General features: G+C 46.9%; 1 long non-coding RNA gene across 1 annotated transcript; it reads left to right on the forward strand.

Annotated features, from left to right (window-relative positions):
• Positions 1-185: 185 nt before the first annotated feature.
• LOC144736192 (uncharacterized) lies at positions 186-27,657 on the forward strand. The gene is made up of 2 exons (XR_013588729.1): positions 186-291; positions 27,113-27,657. It is a non-coding gene; the product is annotated as an uncharacterized LOC144736192 (long non-coding RNA).

A 27,657-nucleotide genomic window follows, 5' to 3' on the forward strand; every position in this document is an offset into this window, starting at 1 on the left:
CAACCTCCTGTATACCAGACGAGGTAGTTAACATTGTATCCGGGCAAGCCGTACATCGAGCTGGAGTGGACCATGCGGTCCATCCCTATCGCGTGAGTGGCTCCCACTGTTGTTATTGTGTTCATATGTGTGTGGTCTGCTTGTGTGTATGTGTGTGCCGCACTGCGCTATGAACCCAACATGACCAGGCTGTTGCCCCGCTCGCCCGACTCGTTGAGAGGCTTGACCACCCCCCAGGGCGTTGTCGTGAAGATACCGCTGGAGGAAGAATATCTCACAATACTGGAAGAGGTGAGGACTACACAGTGATTAACTGAGTGGGTGTGTGAGTGAGTCGGTGGGTGAGTCGGTGGGTGAGTCGGTGGGTGAGTCGGTGGGTGAGTCGGTGGGTGAGTCGGTGGGTGAGTCGGTGGGTGAGTCGGTGGGTGAGTCGGTGGGTGAGTCGGTGGGTGAGTCGGTGGGTGAGTCGGTGGGTGAGTCGGTGGGTGAGTCGGTGGGTCAGTGGTTGAGGGAGTAGGTGAGTGAGTGTGTTAGAGAAGTGGGTGTGTTGAATGGAAGGAGTGGATTGTTGAGTGAGTCGTTGGGTGAGTGAGTAGGTGGGTGTGGGTTAGAGATTGAGTGGGTGGTGGGAGATTGTGTGAATTAGTGGGTGGGTGGGTGAGTGAATGGTTTGAAGTTATTTATTAGGTGAGGGTCCCTATCGCGTGAGTGGCTCCCACTGTTGTTATTGTGTTCATATGTGTGTGGTCTGCTTGTGTGTATGTGTGTGCCGCACTGCGCTATGAACCCAACATGACCAGGCTGTTGCCCCGCTCGCCCGACTCGTTGAGAGGCTTGACCACCCCCCAGGGCGTTGTCCTGAAGATACCGCTGGAGGAAGAATATCTCACAATACTGGAAGAGGTGAGGACTACACAGTGATTAACTGAGTGGGTGTGTGAGTGAGTCGGTGGGTGAGTCGGTGGGTGAGTCGGTGGGTGAGTCGGTGGGTGAGTCGGTGGGTGAGTCGGTGGGTGAGTCGGTGGGTGAGTCGGTGGGTGAGTCGGTGGGTCAGTTGTTGAGGGAGTAGGTGAGTGAGTGTGTTAGAGAAGTGGGTGTGTTGAATGGAAGGAGTGGATTGTTGAGTGAGTCGTTGGGTGAGTGAGTAGGTGGGTGTGGGTTAGAGATTGAGTGGGTGGTGGGAGATTGTGTGAATTAGTGGGTGGGTGGGTGAGTGAATGGTTTGAAGTTATTTATTAGGTGAGGGAGTGGGTTAGAGGTGGGTTGGTGAGTGGATGAGAAAATTGGTGGGTTAGAGATTGAGTGGGTGGGTAACTAGGTGATTGGGAGGGTGAGTGGGTGAGTGGCTTAATGGGTGATTAAGTCGGTGGGTGAGTAGGTGAGTGCCTGGATAAGTAAGTGAGTGTATGGGAGCATGAGTGGGTGGATGGTTGAGTAGGTGGGTGAATAGGTGAGTGGGTGGTGGGCGGGTGAATTAGTGAATGACTGTGTGAGTGAGTGCGTGGGTAGGTCAGTGCGATATTGTGTGGGGGAGTGGGTGAGTGAGGGGTTGAGTGAATAGGTTAGTGGGCGGGTGAGTAGATTGTTGGGTGAGTGGGTGGGTGAGTCAGTTAGTGGGTGGGTGAGTGAATATCGAAGGTTGAGCAGGTGAGTTGTTAGTGTGTGATTGGGTGCGTGGGTGAATCAAAGAGTGAGGCACCACGGTGGCGAGATGTTAACTACCTCGCCTAGTATACAGGATTTTGTGAATTAGATCCCATCCCTTCCACCTGTATATTTGGAGTTGGCATGTTCTCCCTGTGGTCGTGTGGATTTTTCTCCGGGTCCTCCCGGTTTTCTCTCCATATTTAAAATCAACATTCATTTAGAGGATGTGGCTGCAATAAATGTCTCCATGATAATCCACTTCGTTAACCTATCATTTGTAACCAGGTCACTTCTGAAAAATATTAATTTAGTTATCTGAACCAGAGGTCGCAACCGGGTACCCGATACCCGTACCCTACCCGATACCCGGCTACCCGTACCCGGCCGGGTACGGTACGGGTAACCGTTTGCGACCCTGGGCGGCCGGGTACGGGTACGGATAGGCCGTGAGTCACTGGTGAGTAACCGTTTGTCACTCATTTTGGGTAGGGTACGGGTACGGGTAGGGAACGGGTACCCGTACCTCTGATCTGAACCTTTTCTGGTAAAATAAAAAAATATTGTTTAATTTAGTTTATTGGGTGGGTGAGTGGGTAGGTGGGTTATTGAGTGATTTGGTGGGTAGGTTAGAGATTGAGTGGGTTAATGGGTGGGTGTGTGAGTGGGGGTGTGATTAGTTGAGTAGGTGAGTGGGTGAGTAAATTGTTGAGTGAGTGGATTAGAGATTGAGTGGGTGGCAGGGTGAGTGGGTTTGTGAGTGGGTTGGTGGGTGGTTTTGAATGGGTGAGTGGGTGGAGTGCCGTGGTGGCGAGCTATTAACTACCTCGCCTTTTATACAGGAGGTCGTGAGGTCGATCCCGACCCTGACACCTGTATATTTGCATGTTCTCCCCATGGTCGCGTGGAATTTTCTCCAGGTGCTCCGGGTTCTCCCTCCACATTTAAAAACATGCAATTATAGAATTTGGCTGCTATAACTTTATACGTGAAAAGCCACTTAATTGAGTTGAATATTTGTGGTCAAATGGTTTTTGAAAAATATCTATATAGCTGAGTGCCTTACCTGGTAAAATAAAAAAGCGTAATTTTCATTTAGTGTGCAGAGGAGTGGCTGGGTGGGTGAGTGGATGAGTGAGTGCGATGTTTGATGGGTGTTTTATTTTACTTTTATTAATTTACATTTTTTTTTACCCATGTGACTTTACCGAAAAAAACCTAAGAATAGTTTGATGGGTAGTAGGTCAGTGGTGGGGTGAGTGAGTGTGGGCTATAGATTGAGTGGGTGGCTTGGTGAGTGGGTGGGTGAGTGCGTGCTTGGCTCGGTGGTTGAATGAATGGATGGTTGAGTTAGTGGGTGGGTGTTTGAGTGTGTGTTATCGTGGGTGGGAGAGTCAGAGAGTGGAGTGCCATGTTGGCAAATTGTTAACTATCTTGCCTGGTATTTTTAAGTTCGTAGGTTCGATCCAAACCCTGCTTCTCAAAACAATCTATATAGCTCAGTGGGCCTTACCTGGGGAATTTTTTTTTTTAGTTAAGGGTGTTGGTGAGTGGGTGGGTGGGTGAGTGCATCAGTGTGGGTTTGAGATTTAGTGGGTGGCTTTGTGAGTGGGTAAGTTCGAGTAACTCAGTGGTTGAGTTTGTGGGTTGTTACGTTAGTAGGTGATTAAATTAGTGGGTGGGTCAATAATTACGGTGGTAGTGGGTGAGTAGCTGAGTGGCTGAGGGAGTAGGCGGGTGGTTGGCTGGGTGGGTGGGTGAGAGTAGGTGGGTTATAAATTGAGTAGGTGGCAGGGTGAGTGGATCTGAAAGTGGGTGAGTGAGTAGGTGCACGGCTGGGTGAGTTAGTGAGTGGATGGTTGAGTGAGTGGGTGCATGGATGTGTGGGTGGGTGAGTGTGTGTGGGTAGGAGGTTAGGTGGGTAGTGCGTGAATGGATGGGTTAGAAATCGAGTGAGTGGGTTAGTCACTGGGTGAGTGAGTGGATGGGTGGGTTTATGAGCTTTGGTTAAGAGATTGAGTCAGTAGCAGGGTTTGTGTGTGGTTTAGAGATTGAGTGGGTGGTTGGGTGAGTGGGTGGTTGGGTGAGTGGGTGGGTGGGTGATTCAGTAAGTGGGTGAGTGAGGGGTTGGGTGAGCGATGGGTTGAGTGGGTGTGTTTTTTGTTCGTGAGTTTGTGGGTGGGTGAGTTGGTCAGTTAGTGGTTGGGTGAGTAAGTAGGTGGGTGAGCAAGTGAATGGTGTGTTGGTAGGTGAGTGTGTAGCTTGGTGAGTGGTCGTAGGGTGAGTGGGTGGGTGAGAAAGTGGTTAACGGAGTGAGTGGTTGGGTGGGTGGGTGAGTTGTTGACTGAGTGGGGTCAGCGAGTGGGTGGGTGAGTTGATGTGGGAGGTTGAGTGGGTACGTTAGCGTGTGAGTGATTGGATGGGTGAGTCAGAGAGTGAGGCATCAAGGTGGTGAGACGTGCACTGCCTCGCCTGGTATACAGGAGGTTGTGGATTCGATCCTGACCCTGTCGCCTGTATATTTGGAGTTTGCATGTTCTACACATGGTCGCGTGGATTTTGCTGCAGGTCCTCCGGGTTTTCCCCTCTGCATTTAGAATCAACATGCGTTTAGAGGATTTGGCTGCAATACATGTCTATGTGATAAGCCACTTCGTTTATCTATAATTTGTTCACAGGTCTATTCTGATAAGGATCTATATAGCTCAATGGGCCTTACCTGGTGAAATAAAAAGTAGTTTAGTTTAGGGGGCTCGTTGGGTCGGTAGGTCTGTTGCAGGTCGAGTAGGTGGCAGGGTGAGTTGGTGAGTAGGTAAGTGGCTAGGTGAGTGGGTGGACTGGTGAGTGTGTGAGTTAGAGATGGGGTGGGTGGATGGGTGGGTGTATGATTGGGGGACTGAAATGGTGAGTGGATGGGTGAATGAATTGTTGAGTGAGTCAGTGAGTGGGTGTGTAGGTGGGTGCGTAGGTAAGTGGTTAGCAAGGTGTGTGGGTCTTTGAATGGGTATGTGGCTGAATGGGTAGGTGGCTGAATGGGTATGTGGCTGAATGGGTATGTGGCTGAATGGGTAGGTGAGTGGGTGGCTGCGAGTCAGAGAGTGGAGCCCCATGGTGGCGAGATGTTAACTACCTTACCTTTTGTACAGGAGGTTGTGGGTTCGGTCTCGATCTTGATGCCTGTATATTTGGAGTTTGCATGTTCTCCTCGTGGTTCATGGATTTTTCTCCGAGGCCTCTGGGTTTTTTGTGGCCACGTTGCTTCTGAATAAGATCTGTATAGCTCTGTGGGCCTTACCTTGTAAAAAAAAATGTGTTTACAGTTGGGTGAGTGGGTATTTGAGTGCGTATGTGGGTGAGTGAGTTGGTGGGTGGTTAGGTTAGTAGGTGAGGGGCTGGGTGAGTGAGTTGTTGGGTTAGATATGGAGTAGGTCACAGTGTGAGTGGGTGGGTTGGTGCGTGAGTTGGTCAGGGAGTGGGTGGGTGAGTTAATGGGTGGGTTGTTGGGTGAGTGAGTTAGTGAGTGCATGTGCAGGTGGGTGCGTGGATGAGTGGCTTAGTGAGTGGGTTAGAAATTGAGTGCGTGGCAGGGTGAGTGGGTTTGTGAGTCGGTTAGTGGGTGGCTTTAGTAGTTGAGTGGGTGAGTCAAAGAATTGAACGCCACGGTGGCAAGATGTTAACTACCTCGCCTACTATGCAGAATGTTGTGGGTTCGATCCCGACCCTGACGCCTGTATATTTCACTCCACATTTAGAAACATGTAATAAGAGGAATTGGGTGCAATAAATGTATACAGCGACTTTGTTGAACTATCATTTGTGGCGAGGATGCTTCTGAAAACAATCTTTATAGCTCAGTGGGCCTTAGTTGGTAAAAGAATATCTCACATTACCAGAAGAGGTAAGGACTACATATAGAGTGGGTGATTAACTGGGTGGGTCTGTGAGTGTGGGTCAGTGATTGAGGAAGTAGGTGAGTGAGTGTGTTAGAGATTGTGGGTGATAGGGTAAGCCATGGGTGACGTGAGTGGGTGTGTTGTTTGGGAGTGAATAGACGAGTGGTTGGGTGAGTGGCTGGGTGAGTGGCTGGGTGAGTGGGTGGGTGGGTGGGTAGGTGAGTGGGTTAGAGATTGATTGGGTGAGTTAGTGGGTGGCTGAGTGGGTGGGTGGGTGAATGGGTTTAGAGATTGAGTGGGTGGTGGGTGGTTGGGTGGCTGAGTGGGTGGGTGGGTGAATGGGTTTAGAGATTGAGTGGGTGGTGGGTGGTTGGGTGAATGAGTGGGTGGGTGGGTTTGTGAATGGTTGAGGTGAGTGAGTGGGTGGGTCAGCGCGTGAGTGGGTGGGGGAGTGGGTGAGAGGTGGGTTGGTGAGTTGGTGAGAGGATTAGTGAATTGGTGGGTTCGAGATTGCGTGGCTGGGTGAGTGAGTCGGTTAGAGATTGAGTGGGTGGCAGGGTAAGTGGGTGGGTTGCTTAATGGGTGTGTGAGTGGGTGGATGAATAGGTGAGTGGATAAGTGCATGGTTTAGTGGGTGGGTGAATAAGTGAGTGGGTGGGTTAGTGGATTGTTGCGTGAATGTGCGGGTGGTTGAGTTTTTGGGTAGATGGGTGTGTGAATATGGGAGGTGAGTTCGTGTGCTAGTAGGTGGGTGAGTCGGAGAGTGAGGCACCACGGTGGCGAGATGTTAACTACTTCGCCTGGTATGCAGAAGGTTGTGGGTTTGATCCCGACCCTGACACCTGTATATTTCCCTCCACATTTAAAATCAACAAGAATTTATAGGATTTGGCTGCAATACATGTCATAAGCCACTTCGTTGACCTATAACTTTTAACCAGGTAATTTCTGAAAAAGATGTTTAGCTCTGTCGGCCTTACCTGGTAAAATAACCACAATTTAGATTTAGTTTAGTGTGTTGGTGAGTGGGCGGGTGAGTGGATGGGTGGGTGGGTGAGTGGGTGAGTGTGAGTGGCTCGGTGGTTGAGTTAGTGGGTGGTAGTGGGTGGTTGAGTTAGTGGGTGGTGGAATGTTTTGGTGGTTGAATTATTGGGTGGTTGAGTGATGGGTGGGTGGGTGAATAATTACGTGGTTAGTGGGTGAGTTGCTGAGAGAGTGGTTGGGCGAATGGGTGGGTTAGAAATTGAGTGGGTGGCATGGTGAGTGGATGTGTATGTGACTGGGTGAGTAGGTGAGTATGTGAGTGGATGGATGAGTGAGGGGGTGAGTGGGTTTGTGGATGAGTGAGTGTGGGTAGGAGGTTACGTGGGTAGTGGGTGGGTTATAAATTAAGTGAGTGGGTTAGTGACTGGGTGAGTTGTAGTTGAGAGAGTCAGTTTAAAAGTGAGTTGGTGGGTTAGAGATTGACTGGCTCGGTGAGTGAGTGCTGGGTGGGTTAGTGAGTTGTTGGGTGGGTGAGTGTTAGTGGGTGGATGATCGACTGGGTGGGTGGTTGAGTGAGGGTGTGGGTGGGTGGGTTGCAGTGACGTGTGGTGGAGAGCCAGATTCACACACTGAGGGGGACGTGGCCTCACGGAGGGGGGCGTGTTAGACGCATCACCCTCAGTGAGGCAAATGTGATGGCTGCCTCCCCTGGTGCTTTTTCATTGCAGTTTCATGACGAGACCAGCGAGCCTAAATATCTTTATACACATACGTGAAATATGTTACCTGGAGTATGGAAGGCGAGGACATGAAATGAAGGGGTCTACAAACATTACATTGGTGACATACTGTGATAGTAACAGGCACGCGCTTATTGCGCGCGCTCCATCCAGTTACTGAGGGGTTGCGTAATCAGGGGAGGCTGAGCTCGTCGCTGCCTCACCTCTCGTCTCTTCCTGTATTTGCAGCGGAGCTCCGCAAATTTGGCGATTTTGACTATAAAAATGATTGGAATCATACAGAAATGACATTTATAACACAGATCAGTGGAAAAATCTTAATTTTTCTTTTATTATTCTCTTTTTTTTACTTTTCATAACAACTATTGTCATTGGAGTATGACAGGTGAGGCTCTGCCTTCCCTGACCGCACGTCGCTGGTGGGTTGGTAGGTTGGTGAGGAAGTGAGAGAGTTAGTGGGTACGAGATTGAGTGGGTGGCTGGCTGAGTGGTTGAGAAGATGGGTGTGCGATTTCATGGGTGAGTGAGTCGGTAAGTGAGTGGGTGAGTGGGTTTTTGTATGGGTGAGTGCTTCAGTGGGTTCATGAGTGAGTGGATGGGTTATTGAGTGAGAGGGGTGGGTATTTGAGTAAGTGGTGTGCGTGAATAGGTGAATGGGTGGGTGTTTGAGTGAGTGAGTCAGAGAATGGAGTGCCACGGTGGTGAGATGGTAACTTCCTTACCTAGTATACAGGAGGTTGTCGATTCGATCCCGACCCTGTCGCAAGTATATTTGATTGTGCTTGTTCTCCTCGTGGTCGTGTGGATTTTTTTCCAGGTCCACTGAGTTTTCGCTCTGCATTGAGAATAAACTTGCATTCAGAGGATTTGGCTGCAATGCATGTGTATGTGATAAGCCACTTAGTTAACCTGTCATTTGTAACAAGGTCGCTTTTGAAAAAGATCTATATAGCCCTGTGGGCCTTACCTGGTAAAATAATAACAGTTTAGTTTTTGTTTCGTGGGTGAGTGAGTGAATGGGTGGGTTGGTGGTTGGGTGGTTGAATGGGGGTTGGGTGGGTAAGCTGGTGGGTGTTCGAGTCAGTGGCTGGGTCATTGTGTGAGTGGATGGGTATTTGAGTAAGTGGTGCGAGCCAGTAGGTGAATGGGTGGGTGTTTGGGTGAGTGGCTGGTAGGTGGGTGAGTAAGTTAGTGTAGGAGGTTGAGTGGGGAAGTTAGTGTGCGAGTGGGTGGGTGAGTGAGTCAGAGAATGGGGCACCACGGTAGTGAGATGTTAACTACCTTGCATAGTATACAGGAGGTCATGGAATTGATCCCGACCCTGCCGCCTGTATATTTCGAGTTTACATCTTCTCTCTGTGGTCACGTGGATTTTTCTCCGGGTCATCGGGGTTTTACATCTGCATTGAGAATAAACTTGCATTCAGAGGATTTGGCTGCAATAAATGTATATGTGATAAGCCACTTTGTTTACCTGTAATTTGTAACAAGGTCGCTTTTGAAAAAGATCTATATAGCTCTGTGGGCCTTAGCTGGTACAATGAGAAATAGTTCAGTTTTCGTTTATTGGGTGGGTGAGTGGTTGGTGGGTAATTGATTGAGTGGGTGGTTGGGTTGGTGGGTGAGTGAGTGTGTGAGTGTGTGAGTGGGTGGGTGGATAGGTGGGTGAGTGGGTGGGTGGATGGGTGGGTGTGTGAGTGGGGGAGTGAATAGGTGAGTGGGTGGGTGAGTGGAGTCTAGAGTGAGTGAGTGAGTGGGTTGGTGGGTGGGTCGTTGAGTTAATGAATGGGTGTGTAGGTGGGTGCACAGGTATGTTCTTGAGTGGCTGTGTGTGTGCTTGAGCGAGTGAGTTAGCAGTTGAGTGGGTGGCAGGGTGAGTGGGTGAGTGAGTGTGTGGGTGGCTTTCGTAGTTTAGTGGGTGGGTGAGTCAGAGAATGAGGCGCCACAGTGGCGAGATGCAAACTCCCTCGCGAAAGTCGACGTGTTAAACTGGTTTATTGGAATTCGTATTTTTGACCCCAACCCTGATGTCTGTATTTTTGGAGTTTGCATCTTCTCCCGTGGTCACGTCGATTTTCCTCTGATTCCTTCGGGTTTGTTTAACACGTAGACTTTCGCGACCAATATCATCCATAATAGAGGTTTCTTTTTTGGGTTAGATCGCGTAAATATATAAATGTGTCGTTAAAACCCACCACCACCCGACACAGCCAACTAGTAAGGGTTGTCACGTACGCAGAACATGCCAATTTGTAACTAGTACAGCTCACGGTGTGTTGGAGAGTCAAGCCACAACATTTACAATCTGAGTACGACGTTTCGCCAGTAATTACAACTAGATTCATCAGGCAACAGCCAGATTTGTGGAGACATTCACCTGTTTCGTTCCTTATGTAGAGGCGTAGATGTGGTGCCTGTTTTTTTTAATTTGCCTGTTATCATTCGCCTGTTATTAAGTTAAAAGTAGAAATAGTTATTATTATTGTAATCACGTTATAAGTAGAAATAATTGTTATTTCGTTAAAAGTAGAAATAATTATTGTTATCAAGTTCTAAGTGGAAATAATAATTACTGTTCGCCTGTCGTTATCATTTGCCTGTTGTTATTTTTCGCCTATTGTTATCAAGTTAGAAGTAGAAAGTTATTATTGTTATCATTCGCCTGGTGTTGGTAGCGCACGTCTCTAATCCAGCACTGTGGAAGGTAGCGAGGGTTGGTGAATCACCGCACAATGATGTTGGCAAATCACCTTCCCGTGGGCGTCGAGGTGCCATAACCTGACTCGCCAGGAGAAGGCAGTAGAGCAAGTGGACTAATCGCCATCTTCACCTGTACAGGGATAGAGTGTTTCACCCTCGCACGCATGGGTTTTCTCCGGGTTCTCCGGTTTCCCCCACTTGTGTAAGAACTCATCATTCATTCGTCGAAAACTTAAAAAAAAAAAAAATTCAGGACCCGACTGTGACTCAGTGTGGATTTCCTGGAGTAAGTCTATTTTATTATTAAAGATTTGAAGGGGCTGTTTGATGACACGACTAGAGAGCTGGCTTGCACTGCAGGGAACTTAATATTCAACTTGGATTCCCTAACCCTCAATGGCCATTTTAAGTTAAATTTGTGCATGTAAGACTCGCACAAACAACCATACCCAGAAACCCATAGACTCCAACAGAGACCCATACATTCCTACAGACACTCAGACTCACACAGCGACCCCATACTCACAGAGACCGATAGACATGCACAGAGACCCATCGCCTCGCACAGAGATCCATACACTCAAAGGCCCAAAAACTCACACAGAAATCCATATATTCGCACAGAGGTCAATAGAATTAGAATTTGAATATTTATTCATACTGGATCAATCTGATGAGCTATAACGATCTGTTTTCACAGACGTCCAATCGGGTGGGTCAGAAAATAACAACAAAAATACAATACAAAAACATCACAGGAAAGATAAACAAACTGTTTCGAAATATACAAATTAAACTGAACTCTTTTTATCTTACCATAGACTCATACAAACCTGTTGGACTCGCACAGAGACCTTAACCACTAAACCTCGAACAATTAAAACCCTCTAAACCCCTAACTATCTAAATCCATAACCATCTAAACCGCTAACCCTCTCAACCCCTTTACCCTTAAAACCATATCCGTCTAAACTCACCCTTTTAAATCCTAACCCAAATACACCGAAAACCCTAACCCTCTAAACCCCTCAACCTCTAACATACTCAACCCCGAAACATCATAACCCTTGAAACACCCAAAACCTCTAAACCCCTAAGCCCATAACCTTATAAACTCCTAACCCTCTAAACCACTAACCCTTTAACAATCAAACCCCATAAATCCTCTAAACACCTAATTATCTAAACCGAGAACCCTTTAAACCCATATCCTTCTAAACTGTAACCCTCTAAAACCCAACCCTCAAAACCCCTTTACCCTTAAAACCATAACGGTCTAAACCCATCACCCTCTAAAATCCTAACCCATAAACCCCCAAACCTCTAACCCACTGAACCCTTAACCTAAACCCTTACAGTGAGGGAAAAAAGTATTTGATCCCCTGCTGATTTTGTACGTTTGCCCACTGACAACGAAATTATCAGTCTATAATTTTAATGGTAGGTTTATTTGAACAGTGAGAGACAGAATAACAACAACAAAATCCAGAACAACGCATGTCAAAAATGTTATACATTGACTTGCATTTAATGAGGGCAATAAGTATTTGACCCCCTCTCAATCAGAAAGATTTCTGGCTCCCAGGTATCTTTTATACAGGTAACGAGCTGAGATTAGGAGCACACTCTTAAAGGGAGTGCTCCTAATCTCAGCTTGTTACCTGTATAAAAGACACCTGTTCACAGAAGAAATCAATCAGATTCCAAACTATCCACCAAGGCCAAGACTAAAGAGCTCTCCAAGGATGTCAGGGACAAGATTGTAGATCTACACAAGGCTGGAATGGGCTACAAGACCATCGCCAAGCAGCTTGGCGATGAGGTGACAACAGTTGGTGCGATTATTCGCAAATGGAAGAAACACAAAATAACTGTCAATCTCCCTCGGCCTGGGGCTCCATGCAAGATCTCACCTCGTGGAGGTGAGAACTACACAGGAGGATCTTGTCAATGATCTCAAGGCAGCTGGGACCATAGTCATCAAGAAAACAGTTGGTAACACACTACGCCGTGAAGGACTGAAATCCTGCAGCGCCCGCAAGGTCCCCCTGCTCAAGAAAGCACATATACATGCCCGTCTGAAGTTTGCCAATGAACATCTGAATGATTCAGAGGACAACTGGGTGAAAGTGTTGTGGTCAGATGAGACCAAAATGGAGCTCTTTGGCATCAACTCAATTCGCCGTTTTTGGAGGAGGAGGAATGCTGCCTATGACCAAGAACACCATCCCCACCATCAAACATGGAGGTGGAAACATTATTCTTTGGGAGTGTTTTTCTGCTAAGGGGACAGGACAACTTCACCGCATCAAAGGGACGATGGACGGGGCCATGTACCATCAAATCTTGGGTGAGAACCTCCTTCCCTCAGCCAGGGCATTGAAAATGGGTCGTGGATGGGTATTCCAGCATGACAATGACCCAAAACACACGGCCAAGGCAACAAAGGAGTGGCTCAAGAAGAAGCACATTAAGGTCCTGGACTGGCCTAGCCAGCCTCCAGACCTTAATCCCATAGAAAATCTGTGGAGGGAGCTGAAGGTTTGAGTTGCCAAACGTCAGCCTCGAAACCTTAATGACTTGGAGAATTTTTCGATTTAAAGCTTTCGTGACTGCAGGGATTCATATTCTTGGTTCTTTCGGTAAAGTCACGTAGAAGGGAAGTAATAAAATAATAAAAATAAAACATAATAAAACAATTCTCACGACGTTTCGGCCACAACGCAAGCAGCCGTCCTCAGGTGAAAACCAGGTCTGTCGAGGCGACAGCGCCTGAATGAAACAGCACACGTGCTTGGAGCATATATAAGCTGGGTTGGAAGGGGGGAAAAGGGCGCCTTGACAAAAGAATATGCATATCAAGAGGAATTTAGCATATTTATGGGAAATGCAGGTATGTGATTAGTAATACTTATGCCCGTGCATTATGCAGGATTAGCAGCATCAAAGGGAGGGGATATGGGAAATGCAGGTATGTGAATAGTACTACTTATGTCCGTGCATTATGCAGGATTAGCAGCATCAAAGGGAGGGGATAGGGGTAGCATTAATAAAGGGAAGGAGTGTTAATAGTATGTAGCTGCAGTAACTAAAACCACCACGTAAACAACTAAAGTATAAACTACATAGTATCATCAGTATACTAAATATACTCTACAATAAGCTGAGTTACTAACAGTAAGTAATACATTACAATTCTACGTCGTAAAAAATATATAATATGCTTCCATCTAAACTTTATTCTCTTACATCACACGAGTCTACACCGTACTATATACTGCCATAGACAAACGCAACATTAAATTACATACTGTATTGCTATAAACCACCTTATACATTGTAATATTACACTATGTATTATTCTACCCACCCTAATGTATATCACACTGCTGTATATTGACTATACAATTACGATACTATATATTACTTTGTACATTGTATTAAGCATATAAATGTTATACTATTTGTTATTATACACTGTACCATTGACCGTCGTGTGAAAGATACTAAGAGGAAGCAACGAAATATGTCAATGGGTGAGTAGGGGTAGGAAACTTGCAGCGGAGCAAAGAATCCATTCCCTGCGGAGAATACAATGCCAGTGAGTGGAACGCGGTCTGAAAGTCACCGTAAACGTGAACACAATCAGTTAAGATCCGAAATGGTTTATTACGTCCTTCCAATGATTGCTAAGCCAGAATCCATCTTCTCGGTTGAAATTGTCTCTGTGTTTGTGTATGTGGATCGCCTCATGAACAAATCTCTCATGGTAGCCAGATGGCTTGCAGAGACCCTCTGTCTTGGAGAAGTCAATATCATGTGAGCCCACTGAATTGTAACAGTGATCTGCCACGGCTGAGGTGTTTGTCCTACCGTGTTTCAAGTCTGCTTTATGTTCACGGATGCGGTCCGAGACATGTCGTTTGGTTTCTCCAATGTAACTGCTACAACAGAGGCAACTTAGTTTGTAGACACCAGGGTACTGTATGTCTGGAACCACATATTTTACAGACGGGACCAGATCACGGATTTTATGTACTGTGTTGAATCGGACCTGGATCTTGTGTTTTATCAGGATTTTGGAGATCTTTTTTGTGACCCCAGCAATGTAGGGTAAGGTGATGGTCTTGAAAGGCTCCTCAACAGGATCCTTCTTGATGGTTGGAGTGATGGCTTTGCGGATTGTGTAGTCGGAGTAACCATTAGCCTTAAGAGCTTGGCGTACGTGTTTGAGTTCACTGGCAATGTGTTCCTGGTCGGATATGCATTGGGCTCTATGGTATAGAGTCTTGATGAGGGAATTCTTCTGGGATGGATGGTGGTGGGAATCCGGTTTTAGGTAAGCATCCGTATGGGTGGCTTTCCTGTAGACAGTGGCTCATTGAACCATCAGGTCTCCTTTTAATTAGGACATCCAAAAAGGGTAGCTTGCCATCTTTTTCGACTTCCATGGTGAATCTGATGGCTGGGTGTATGGAATTGATGTGGTCGAGAAATTGGTCTAGAGCAGGCCGGCCATGTGGCCAGATGACAAAAGTGTCATCTACGTACCTCTTCCATAAGGTCAGGCGTAGAGTGGCAGTCTGGATGGCGTCAGTCTCAAATTTCTCCATGAACACGTTGGCTACAACCGGAGACAGGGGGGGGGCCCATTGGGGTGCCCTCAGTTTGCTTGTAGAAAGTTCCATTCCAGGTGAAGTATGTATTGGTTAAGCAGTGTCTCACCAGGGGGGGTACCCCAGCGTTCAGTCCTTGATGAACCAAGTCTTCAATGATTGCGATGGTGTCAGGTACAGGAACTTTGGTGAATAAGGAAACCACATCAAAACTGACAAGCAGGTCGTCTGGGGACAGGGAAATCCCCTTGATTGTCGATACCAGGTCAGTAGAGTTTAGTACCGCAGAGGTGGTTTTTCCAGTGAAAGGCCGTAGGATTTCAGACAAAAAACGAGCCAGTTTGTAGGTGGGGGAGTTGATAGTAGAGACAATGGGACGAAGAGGTGTATCTTCTTTATGTATCTTTGGCAAGCCGTATAATCTTGGTGGCCTGGCTGCACAAGGTTTCAACGAGAACTGTTTGGTCTGATCAATTAATGCGGTTGAAGCAGAAATGCTTTTGTTGGTTTTAGAGACGAGGCTGTTGGTGGGGTCTCTTTTTATTTTTGTATAGCTGCCATCGTTGAGTAGTTCTTGAATTTTGTTGTTGTATTCTATTTTGTCCATGATGACAGTGGCATTGCCTTTGTCGGCTGAGAGGATGACAATGTCATCCCTCTTTTTTAATTGAGCTAATTCAAAACGCTCATCTTTGCTGATGTTGCTTAGCTGGCATCTTAGCGTTTTTGAGGGTTGCAGAGATTTCAGATCTTGCTACGTCTGCAGCGATGTGACTCAGGCCCTTGAGAGCTACATCTACTCTAGCAATTATATCATTAACTGGTATGTGTCTAGGTGTGACTGCAAAGTTCAGTCCTTTAGCTAAAACGGATTTCAGACCTTCAGAAATAGAACTGTTATTGCGATTAATTACGACTTTATTAACGTCTAGCTTTTCAATGTGTGGGTCCGGTCTCTTGTTTGAGAGGCGGTTGAATTTGGAAATCAAGTTGTCCTTACATTTGGTCGACATAGCGGCAGCTGAAGAGGCAGTCATTTTGTCTACATGTTCCCAATCCGATGTGGACATTGTTGCACTCAAAGATAAGTGTGATTTGTAGAGTGTCTTGTCTAACTGATCTAGATCGGTGCGCGTAAGTCTGATTTTCTCTGAGATACGAGCTAAGCTAGTTCTAGATAGAATTCGTTTAGCATTATCTCAGAGAAAATCAGACTTACGTGCACCGATCTAGATCAGTTAGACAAGACACTCTACAAATCACACTTATCTTTGAGTGCAACAATGTCCACATAGGATTGGGAATATGTAGACAAAATGACTGCCTCTTCAGCTGCCGCTATGTCGACCAAATGTAAGGACAACTTGATTTCCAAATTCAACCGCCTCTCAAACAAGAGACCGGACCCACACATTGAAAAGTTAGACGTTAACAAAGTCGTAATTAATCACAGTAACAGTTCTATTTCTGAAGGTCTGAAATCCGTTTTAGCTAAAGGACTAAACTTTGCAGTCACACCTAGACACATACCAGTTAATGATATAATTGCTAGAGTAGATGTAGCTCTCAAGGGCCTGAGTCACATCGCTGCAGACGTAGCAAGATCTGAAATCTCTGCAACCCTCAAAAACGCTAAGATGCCAGCTAGCAACATCAGCAAAGATGAGCGTTTTGAATTAGCTCAATTAAAAAAGAGGGATGACATTGTCATCCTCTCAGCCGATAAAGGCAATGCCACTGTCATCATGGACAAAATAGAATACAACAACAAAATTCAAGAACTACTCAACGATGGCAGCTATACAAAAATAAAAAGAGACCCCACCAACAGCCTCGTCTCTAAAACCAACAAAATCATTTCTGCTTCAACCGCATTAATTGATCAGACCAAACAGTTCTCGTTGAAACCTTCTGCAGCCAGGCCACCAAGATTATACGGCTTGCCAAATATACGTAAAGAAGATACACCTCTTCGTCCCATTGTCTCTACTATCAACTCCCCCACCTACAAACTGGCTCGTTTTTCGTCTGAAATCCTACGGCCTTTCACTGGAAAACCCACCTCTGCGGTACTAAACTCTACTGACCTGGTATCGACAATCAAGGGGATTTCCCTGTCCCCAGACGACCTGCTTGTCAGTTTTGATGTGGTTTACTTATTCACCAAAGTTCCTGTACCTGACACCATCGCAATAATTGAAGACTTGGTTCATCAATGACTGAACGCTGGGGTACCCCCCCTGGTGAGACACTGCTTAACCAATACATACTTCACCTGGAATGGAACTTTCTACAAGCAAACTGAGGGCACCCCAATGGGCTCCCCCCTATCTCCGGTTGTAGCCAACGTGTTCATGGAGAAATTTGAGACTGACGCCATCCAGACTGCCACTCTACGCCCGACCTTATGGAAGAGGTACGTAGATGACACTTTTGTCATCTGGCCACATGGCCGGCCTGCTCTAGACCAATTTCTCGACTACATCAATTCCATACACCCAGCCATCAGATTCACCATGGAAGTCGAAAAAGATGGCAAGCTACCCTTTTTGGATGTCCTAATTAAAATGAGACCTGATGGTTCAATGAGCCACTCTGTCTACAGGAAAGCCACCCATACGGATGCTTCCCTAAAACCGGATTCCCACCACCATCCATCCCAGAAGAATTCCCTCATCAAGACTCTATACCATAGAGCCCAATGCATATCCGACCAGGAACACATTGCCAGTGAACTCAAACACGTACGCCAAGCTCTTCAGGCTAATGGTTACTCCGACTACACAATCCGCAAAGCCATCACTCCAACCATCAAGAAGGATCCTGTTGAGGAGCCTTTCAAGACCATCACCTTACCGTACATTGCTGGGGTCACAAAAAAGATCTCCAAAATCCTGATAAAACACAAGATCCAGGTCCAAATCAACACAGTACATAAAATCCGTGATCTGGTCCCGTCTGTAAAAGATGTGGTTCCAGACATACAGTACCCTGGCGTCTACAAACTAAGTTGCTTCTGTGGTAGCAGTTACATTGGAGAAACCAAACAACATGTCTCGGACCGCATCCGTGAACATAAAGCAGACTTGAAACACGGTAGGACAAACACCTCAGCCGTGGCAGATCACTGTTACAATTCAGTGGGCTCACATGATATTGACTTCTCCAAGACAGAGGTTCTCTGCAAGCCATCTGGCTACCATGAGAGATTCGTTCATGAGGCGATCCACATATACAAACACAGAGACAATTTCAACCGAGAAGATGGATTCTGGCTTAGCAATCATTGGAAGGACGTAATAAACCATTTCGGATCTTAACTGATTGTGTTCACGTTTACGGTGACTTTCAGACCGCGTTCCACTCACTGGCATTGTATTCTCCGCAGGGAATGGATTCTTTGCTCCGCTGCAAGTTTCCCACACTACTCACCCATTGACATATTTTGTTGCTTCCTCTTAGTATCTTTCACACGACGGTCAATGGTACAGTGTATAATAACAAATAGTATAACATTTATATGCTTAATACAATGTACAAAGTAATATATAGTATCGTAATTGTATAGTCAATATACAGCAGTGTGATATACATTAGGGTGGGTAGAATAATACATAGTGTAATATTACAATGTATAAGATGGTTTATAGCAATACAGTATGTAATTTAATGTTGGGTTTGTCTATGGCAGTATATAGTACGGTGTAGACTCGTGTGATGTAAGAGAATAAAGTTTAGATGGAAGCATATTATATATTTTTTACGACATAGAATTGTAATGTATTACTTACTGTTAGTAACTCAGCTTATTGTAGAGTATATTTAGTATACTGATGATACTATGTAGTTTATACTTTAGTTGTTTACGTGGTGGTTTTAGTTACTGCAGATACATACTATTAACACTCCTTCCCTTTATTAATGCTACCCCTATCCCCTCCCTTTGATGCTGCTAATCCTGCATAATGCACGGGCATAAGTAGTACTAATCACATACCTGCATTTCCCATAAATATGCTAAATTGCTATTGATATGCATATTCTTTTGTCAAGGCGCCCTTTTCCCCCCTTCCAACCCAGCTTATATATGCTCCAAGCACGTGTGCTGTTTCATTCAGGCGCTGTCGCCTCGACAGACCTGGTTTTCACCTGAAGACGGCTGCTTAGGTTGTGGCCGAAACGTCGTGAGAATTGGTTTATTATGTTTTATTTGTATTATTTCCCTTCTACGTGACTTTACCGAAAGAACCAAGAAGACTTGGAGAATATCTGCAAAGAGGAGTGGGACAAAATCCCTCCTGAGATTTGTGCAAACCTGGTGGCCAACTACAAGAAACGTCTGACCTCTGTGATTGCCAACAAGGATTTTGCCACCAAGTACTAAGTCATGTTTTGCAGAGGGGTCAAATACTTATTTCCCTCATTAAAATGCAAATCAAGTTATAACATTTTTGACATGCGTTTTTCTGGATTTTGTTGTTGTTATTCTGTCTTTCACTGTTCAAATAAACCTAGCATTAAAATTATTGACTGATCATTTCTTTGTCAGTGGGCAAACGTACAAAATCAGCAGGGGATCAAATACTTTTTTCCCTCACTGTAAACCCAAAACCCTATAAACCCCTAACCCTCTGAACCCCCTTTACCCTGAAAACCCTAACCCTCTAAACCTCTAACTCTCGAATCCCCTCAACCCCTGACACTCTCAACACCTAAACCCTATAACCCTCGAAATCCCGAAACCTCTAAACCCCTTATCCCTGAAATAACCCAAAACCTGTGGAATGTGGTGGGGGTGGCATCATGGGGTGGGTGGGTGCAGGGTGTGTGTGGTGTGCGGTGGGTGGTGGGTATTACAGGGGGGTGAATGGGTGCAGGGTGTGTGTGGTGGGTATGGTGATAGTGGTCGTGGTTCACAACGATCCGTGACCACCACCACCACCTCTACTGTGTGGTGGACCGGCCACCACACAGCAGCACGCGTCGGAGGAGTGAACGGATGGTTCTCGCTATGCGGGCCAGACTCCCTCGCTTCCTCTTCTCCTCCTGCATCACCATCACCTGATCCTCTTTCCTTGTCATCTCCTTCTCCACCATCTTCTCCACCAATGTCTCCTCCACCTGCACCACCATCTCCTCCTCCTGCTCCTTCGTCCATACCTCCTCTGTCTCCCCCCTCATCTCTTCTTCCTGCACCATCAGCTCTTCCACCATGGTCTCCTCCTCCTGCACCACCAGCTCCTCCACCAGGGTCTCCTCCTCCTGCACCACCAGCTCCTCCACCAGGGTCTCCTCCTCCTGCACCAACAGCTCCTCCACCAGGGTCTCCTCCTCCTGCACCACCAGCTCCTCCACCATGGTCTCCTCCTCCTGCACCACCAGCTCCTCCACCAGGGTCTCCTCCTCTTGCACCACCAACGCCTCCACCAGGGTCTCCTCCTCCTGCACCACCAGCTCCTCCACCAGGGTCTCCTCCTCCTGCATCAACAGCTCCTCCACCAGGGTCTCCTCCTCCTGCACCACCAGCTCCTCCACCAGGGTCTCCTCCTCCTGCACCAACAGCTCCTCCACCGGAGTGTCCTCTTCCTCCACAACAACCGTCAGCCATTTAGAGGCCTGGGCAAGCGCGGAGGATGGGGGCAGCGCCGGCTCCGCTCTGTAAAGAGATGCGCACGACACCGTTCCAACTTCCTGCTACAGCAGAGATTGCACTCCCCCCCCCCCCCCCCACCATCGTGCGGAGATAGATTAACCAGGTTAATAACGATGCTGCAGTAACACAGCATACCTTTGCCCATCGTGGGTCTGGTTACAAAATTGGCATTAGTCTTGCGATATCACACTGGATGAAAGGCTACATGGCAAATATATGGCTGCTTCATTATTTGTCCTCACCCAGAAACCAATTATAAAAATACATCCGTATATAACCGAATGTACACGTGGGGTTTGAACTGTACATGTGTTCGTTTGCAGGCGGCAGGGCTGGAACTCAGTCAGAGGGACCTGGGTTTGATGCCCAAACTTGGGCCACTTTCTCCGTGTGGAATGTGGAAAATTACACTGGTCAACACTTTTTCTGGCATAAGGTATTCCAACGGGTTTAAGGTAATTTTGGGGTGCTGATTCCAAATCTGGCTTCAGTTTTTGTCTATCACATCAGGTTTTTGAGATCTCAAATATTGCACTTTCAATAAAAACTGCAGAAGAAACATATTAAATAAATGTGGATATCTACATAAAATGATATTATAAACACACTATCCTAAAAATACAGCACCATATTTTAACACTAAAGCAGTCACTGACTCGCAACAACTTGCAATCATAAGTGACAGAGTTAATTTCAGATAAAAGCAATGAAAATGGGGTATGCCGATAGCATAAAAATGAGATGTGATCGAGCAAATCTGAGATAAGATTTGGAATCAGCATACTGAAATTAGTCTAAAACAGCTGCAAAAGTCCAGGCCAGAAAAACATGTTTTTTTTGTTGACCAGTGTTATTTAGACTGGATGAAGAGGAATCCGATAAGCTATGAAGCTCTTCTTTCACAGATATGCAGTCGAGGCACAAGGTCAGCAAGTTACAACAACAAACATAAGAAAATGAGTGCAACGTGTAAATATGTAAGAAAGTCACAAAATAATTCAGCATATAAGCACAAAGTACGTAAAATCCTGCCAGTTTTTCAACACTAAATACAAACTTGGGCAAGGCAGCAAAACATCAACAAAAACAGCCCCAGACCTCACCAAGACAACACACAGTCCCTCAATGAAATTGTACATTAAAATGTAACTTTCATTCCTTGGGGTTTGGCATTTTCCTCCACGTAACCGAACCCTGACACACACGCCACACAACCAGTGTTGGATGGACATCCTCGGCAGTGTTAGAAATTGAACCCCCAAATCACTCAATAGGAATCGCATAGCAGCAGTAACAAAAGCAAATTTGTTCTGTACTGCAAACAACTTGGCAGGACTCTAATTAAAAAGAGTCTTGAGACTGAGTGAGGCTCATGCTGGCTAAATCAGGGTAGTAGTAATCAATATAGAGCCGGGTACGGTGTACTGGGGAAACCGCCCCGGGCACCGTGCTTCTGGCGGCCCTGTGCTTCGATGTCACGGTGTCAGACGTAATGTCTTTTTAACACGTAGGCTTTCGTACCAGATTGGCTCACAAATGATGACATCACATTTCTCCACAATTCTCCCCGGCAAAATGTCGTACTCGAATTGTAAATGTGGTGGGTTTACTTTCCAACACACTGGTGTGCTGATCTAGTAACTAATTGTCACATTTTGTTTACATGATTCAGACGCTGTCTCCCCGACAGACCTGATCTTCACCTGAGGACGGCTGCTTGCGTTGTGGCCGAAACGTCGTGAGAATTATTTTAGTATGTTTTATTTGTATTATTTTATTACTTCCCTTCTACGTGACTTTACCGAAAGAACCAAGAAGATGATACACCTTATTAATTGGCTGTGGTGGGTGATGGTGGGTTTAACAACACACGTATATCTACGCGATATAACCGAAACAAACCTGTATTATTAGTAATACTTCCGGTTTAATTGTGACTTGCCCCGGGCTCCACACCTCCCTATGGACTGTCTTGAATATTTGACAAGCAGATCGTGGCTTACCGTCGCTCAGCAGCTCCAAAACACTGTACACTGCCAGGAGTAGCAGTGGTGGTGGCGTTGCTGGTGGTGCTGGTGGCCGCGGTCCGGAGCCAGCTGTGACCCAGCGCCTGCGCTGGCGTCATGCGACAATCCGGATCCCATCTGTTGAGAGACACACGGGGGTCACACGCGGCGCACATGATGAGGCGTGGTGAGAGCATTGACGTTCCTTCCCTTCTCCCACGAGGTCCAGGAATGCACGGCAGCAGCGGTAGTCGTGGTAGCAGCGGGAATCCTTCAATACGCAGTACTCTAAAAATGCCCTGAGCCTCGCACTGCCGAGTAGAATCTTTAATGAGCCTCCAAAGAGGGCGATCTTAACACCGGTGGTACTGGTCATCGGCAGGTTCACTCAGCTCCACATCTTCCTGGTGATCGAAGGAGAGCGATCGTTGATCACCTTGGTGGGGGAAATCCTCATGGGGAGGGGGGAGGGGGATGATTCTTACCGCAGGCAGGAGCTGACGAAATCAACAAACTCCGGGTCGTGGCTATTGAGTGCCCCATGAAGTGACAAGCTCCCTGGCACCCTTCTCTTGACTGGGCAGAACATCATGCCCACACGATCTGCAGGAGACATGCACAGCAGGAGAGACACACAGTCACCAACCACCACTTTGCCCACCTACCCACTTACCCACCCACCCACTCTCCCACACAGCCATTTACCCACCCACTCACCCAAGGAATTGAAAATACAAAGAGGCCCCCCCCATGGCCACCCCAACAGCTCCAGGCCACACCCTAACACTGAATCCGGTCGGTTGCTCGCCCCACCCTTCAACTCACCAAAGTAGTGCATTCCGTCAGGAGCTGCATCCATCATACATCTTGGAGGCAACCCGAGGATCTGCACATGGTTGAGATAAAGGCAAATGTCACCCGTGTAGGCGCAGCAAACTGTAGGGGCAAGTGCTTTTAGTAGTGAGTAGAAACAGCAGCAACAGCAGCGGCACCTGTTGAGGGCCAGGACTGTGGTACACACAGAGAGGGGATGGTTGGCCATATTGAAGCAGGTACACACCGCACCAGGTACTCATTTGAGGCTGAGTCGAACTCGGGGATGTCCAGTACCGGTTCAGATAATCCTCACTGATGTTGGCCGTGATTTGGAATCAAACTCGCATTACCGGGTTTGTAGCTGAGCACGCTAACCGCTGCACCACCGCTTCCCCCACACATACAAGACACACACATGTACACACATACAACATACGATGGCTGCCATTCGCCAGGTCACCAAGTACCCAATCGCCCCCCCCCTCTCCTTACAACTTTAAGGAAGGGGAGGGGGGAATCACGAGTGGGTGAACGCCCAGTTGGAAATACCTCCATGCAGCACGGGAGGTGGTCGTCGCGGCTGTCCGACTGGAATAATTCCCTGCCGGTCACCAACTCCGCCACCGTGCAGCCCAGTGCCCACATGTCCACTGCACAGGTCAATCTGTAGCCCAGCAATACCTCCGGAGATTGGAATGGCCTGGTCCCACCAGCATACAGAGCTGCACAACAATCACAACAACAACAAATATGTATGTATGTGTGTACTCACTATGTCATGAACAGCATCGTTATCACACACTGTCACATGTACAGACACTAAGAGACTTGCACACACACTGGTACACAGACACACCCACACGCAGAAACTCACACCCAGGTGAGGTTACTCACGTTGACGTTTCACAAAAAAGCTGGTGCCAAAGTCCGTGACCCTGATGGTGCCGGTCACGGTGTCCTTGATTAGAACATTTTCCTAAAGGAAGAGAGGCAGAAGGAATTCACACTCGAAGGTTACGCCAATAGCATTCAGCCAGCAGTGGATCAATCACGTACCACAGTACATACTAAACAGGGGAACTAGGTGAGGCGTAGCGCCGTCGTCAACCTTTAGTCAAGTGCAACATTCCCTGTTTTCTGCGTCAAGACGAGCGATGTTCGTCGAGGCTCATCACATGTAAAGCTCTCTGAAGCACCATCTAAGTAAAAGGGTGCGGCTCTATAGACAACTTATCCTAGTTGCTCACAGCTGTCCGTTAACGAGTTACGAACCAAAAACCACACTCGAGGGCGCAAGGATTTAGTGACGATTTGGGAAGTTTTCCATTCACAGCATGGAAGCCGACAATGGGCACCTGTCAGTTCAAACGCGTGTTTGGCACGTTTTGAAAATCATTCTTTTCAGCTCCGGTTTGTGTTTGCCAAAGTTTGTGGCAACGCTGTGATCTACATTGCTGGTTTTCTCTGTGGCGAGTCCCCCAATAGCGACACGACTCTACACGACAGTTTAATTCATACCGGATCATCACCAGAGGTAACGTGACCCTGTCTCCTTCCAGATAGACGGACAGAGCTAACACATCGACCCTGTGACCAACGTGGGCGGTTTTCTCTATGGTCCGAGTCCCCAATAATGACACAACTCCGGAACAAAGTCGCGCTGAATGCTGTGTCCACTCACTGGCTTGATGTCCGCATGGATGATGCTCCTGGCCTTGGTGTGGCAAAGGAACTTGAGGATGCCCCTGGTGTAAGTTTTCACCATCCCCATGTGCAATTGCCGGAGCCCCGCTTCCTTAATCACATCATGGAGGCTCTCCCTGTGAAAGAGGCAGAAGCAACAACAACAATTACAACAACGACGCAGTGTCAGTGTCATACCCTGCAATACTACGTGGATTATGATAACGACAATATTAATATTCTATTTGCACATTCACGACTAATATGAGTCATAGCTCCGTGTGGGTTTAGGTCATTGGTTTGCTGATAAACCGAATCAGCTAGCACATCTGACCACTTGCTTTCATTGGCTCTGTTTCCGGGTGGTGGAGTTCTCTATTAGGAGATACAAACTCCACGCAGAAAGGCGTCCGTGTTGAGAATCAAACTCAGGGATTTTCACCGAGGGGCACAAGCGTCACCACTGCGCTGCAGCCAACCTGCTGATCGAGTGGAGGCGTGGCTATATAAAAGTGGGCGGTGCTGATTGAGAAAAGAGGAGTGGCCTCTAGTGCACCTGGGGCACATGACAGCTCCACAGTATCGCAATACGAGGTTGGCACGGGAATCCCAGAAGTAACATCTAGCCCCGGTGGTGTGATGTTATCACCCCCCCTGGTGTGGAAGAGATCGGGGCTTTGATCCTGACCCTGACGCATGTATATTCTGAGTTTGCATGTTCGCCCCCTGGTCACGTGGATTTTTCTCCGGGTCCTCTGGTTTTTCCCTCTACATTTAGAAACATGTGTTTAGAGTATTTGGCTGCCATACATTTCCACATCAGCCACTTTTTTGAGCTATAATTTGTAGCCAGGCCGCTTGTGAAAAATAACTAATCGGGCAGTGGGCTTTACCTGCTAAATAAAATAGTTTTTGTTTAGCTAATGAAGTTAACCACGCCAAGGGGGGGGGGGGGCGGTGGGAACACATGGTACGTACTTCAACAGCTCCAGGACAATGCAGTGGTGTCCTCTGAAGTCAAAATATTTCAGGACTTTGACGACGTTGTAGTCCTCATCACTGTCCTTGCCCTGAAGTGCCAGAGCCATCTTGATCTCCATTCTCTGAAATTTATCACGCTTGGAGCTGTGCAGAGAAAATCCACAAATGAATCATGACTTAGACTTGCTTAAGGAATGACCAGAAACAAATTATATTCAGAATTAAATAATTATACGTTCCCCAAGTGTAATGTCATTGTGAGTTCCAGTAGCGCGCTCATGGAAGGTTCCAGAAAGGATAGGGAAGAGGATCAAATAAGCAAGGGATAGAGGGGGGTTTGGGGTGCTGCCTTAACGTAGTGATTCCCTAATGTGTGAATTGAGCCGACTCCGAGCATGGCCCCAGCCACACTCAGGATTTCCAGGAGCTGAGCCAAGCCACGGCTGAGCCACTCGTGTATCTTTATCAGCAGCTGAGTGGCTCAAGCCTGAGCCAAACCACGGCTGAGCTGGAGCTGAGCCTGAGTTTTAGAGACTGAGCCATAGCTGATTCGTGACTGAATGTGGCTCTCACAAAGCAAGGCATTATAACGTGGAACATCATGGGACCTCCTTTGCTAATACCAAAATATGAGAATAGATTTTCCCCTTTTTCCTGGCAACAAAACAGGTGTTAAGATGTAAAAAAAAACTTAAACCTTTTACAAGGAATCATGTCTGAATTAACCACAATACTTGTGGTCAGTATGCAAAAAAAAACACTCCGATAATATATGCATTGTCTTTTAAACTGATTGGTCCACACTAGACAGCTTTCTGTTGAGTCTAGTCTCAAAACGGTGTTAAACCAGAGGACGCCAAAAGGCGTACAGCACAAAGACAAACACTAACAGAGGAATGAGAGCTCGGGGTGAGCAGCTACATCATGGGACCTCCTTTGCCAGTATATCTTTGGTACTGGCAAAGGAGGTCCCATGATGTAGCTGCTATAACGCAGAACGCACATGTTATAACACGGAACGCGCCCGTTATGACATGGGACAACCTCATTAAAGCGTGGAACGTGCCTTTTATTGCGTGGAACGTGCCCATTATAACGTGGAAGGCTCCCGTTATAACGCGGACCGCACCCATTATAATCCGGAATGCATCTGTTCTAATGCAAGAAAGTGCCCATTATAACGTGGAATGTGCCCGCTATGAAACTGCACGGCTGAGCGGTATGATACAGTAGGCGGAATGCGGAATGATAACGTGACGTGACAGCATACCCTCCATTATTGGTATCTTCATATCACTGTGTGCGTGTATTATATCTTGCAAAACTTTATCGTTACATTATATATGGGGATATTATGTTTGCTTAATGTGCTTTCCCTTAACGCGGCACTTTTCAGGAATGCATCTACCAGGTGAAATGAAGAATTTATGTAATGTAAGAGTGAGCTGATCCAGAACAGGAGGAGAACATACAAACTCCACGCAGGAGGGCACCCGAGTCAGATGTCGAACCGGGGACCCTCTGTGAGGCACGAGTTGTCACCACCTCATCACACGGCCGCCCACAGCAAAGGACTGAACAACAACGTCGTCCTTGTGACAACACCGCTCTGAATTCTTACCTCAATGGTGATACCAAGATCTTCACGGCCACCAGGGTGTTCCTCATGTGGTCAAGGCACCGGATCACCTGGCCTTGACCTCCGTACCCAATCTTCTTCAGCACCTCATAGCGGTAGTGGAGGTGCTCATGCTGGACCTGCACCAAATTACAATCATTTAGACTGTCTATATTTTACGAAATAATTGTTTTATTAAGTGTTTGGTTTTCTTAAATCTGTAATTGTGGAATGCTCTGATGTCTGCTGGCTGAGACACCCTTAAAAAAAGCTCATTAGCTCAATGGGCTTAGCTTGTGAAATAAACTTGATTGTGAAGTGTG

The sequence above is a fragment of the Lampetra planeri genome, chromosome 59 (assembly GCF_965212315.1).
Source record: "Lampetra planeri chromosome 59, kcLamPlan1.2.h2, whole genome shotgun sequence".
In the NCBI taxonomy this organism is placed as follows: Eukaryota; Metazoa; Chordata; class Hyperoartia; order Petromyzontiformes; family Petromyzontidae; genus Lampetra; species Lampetra planeri.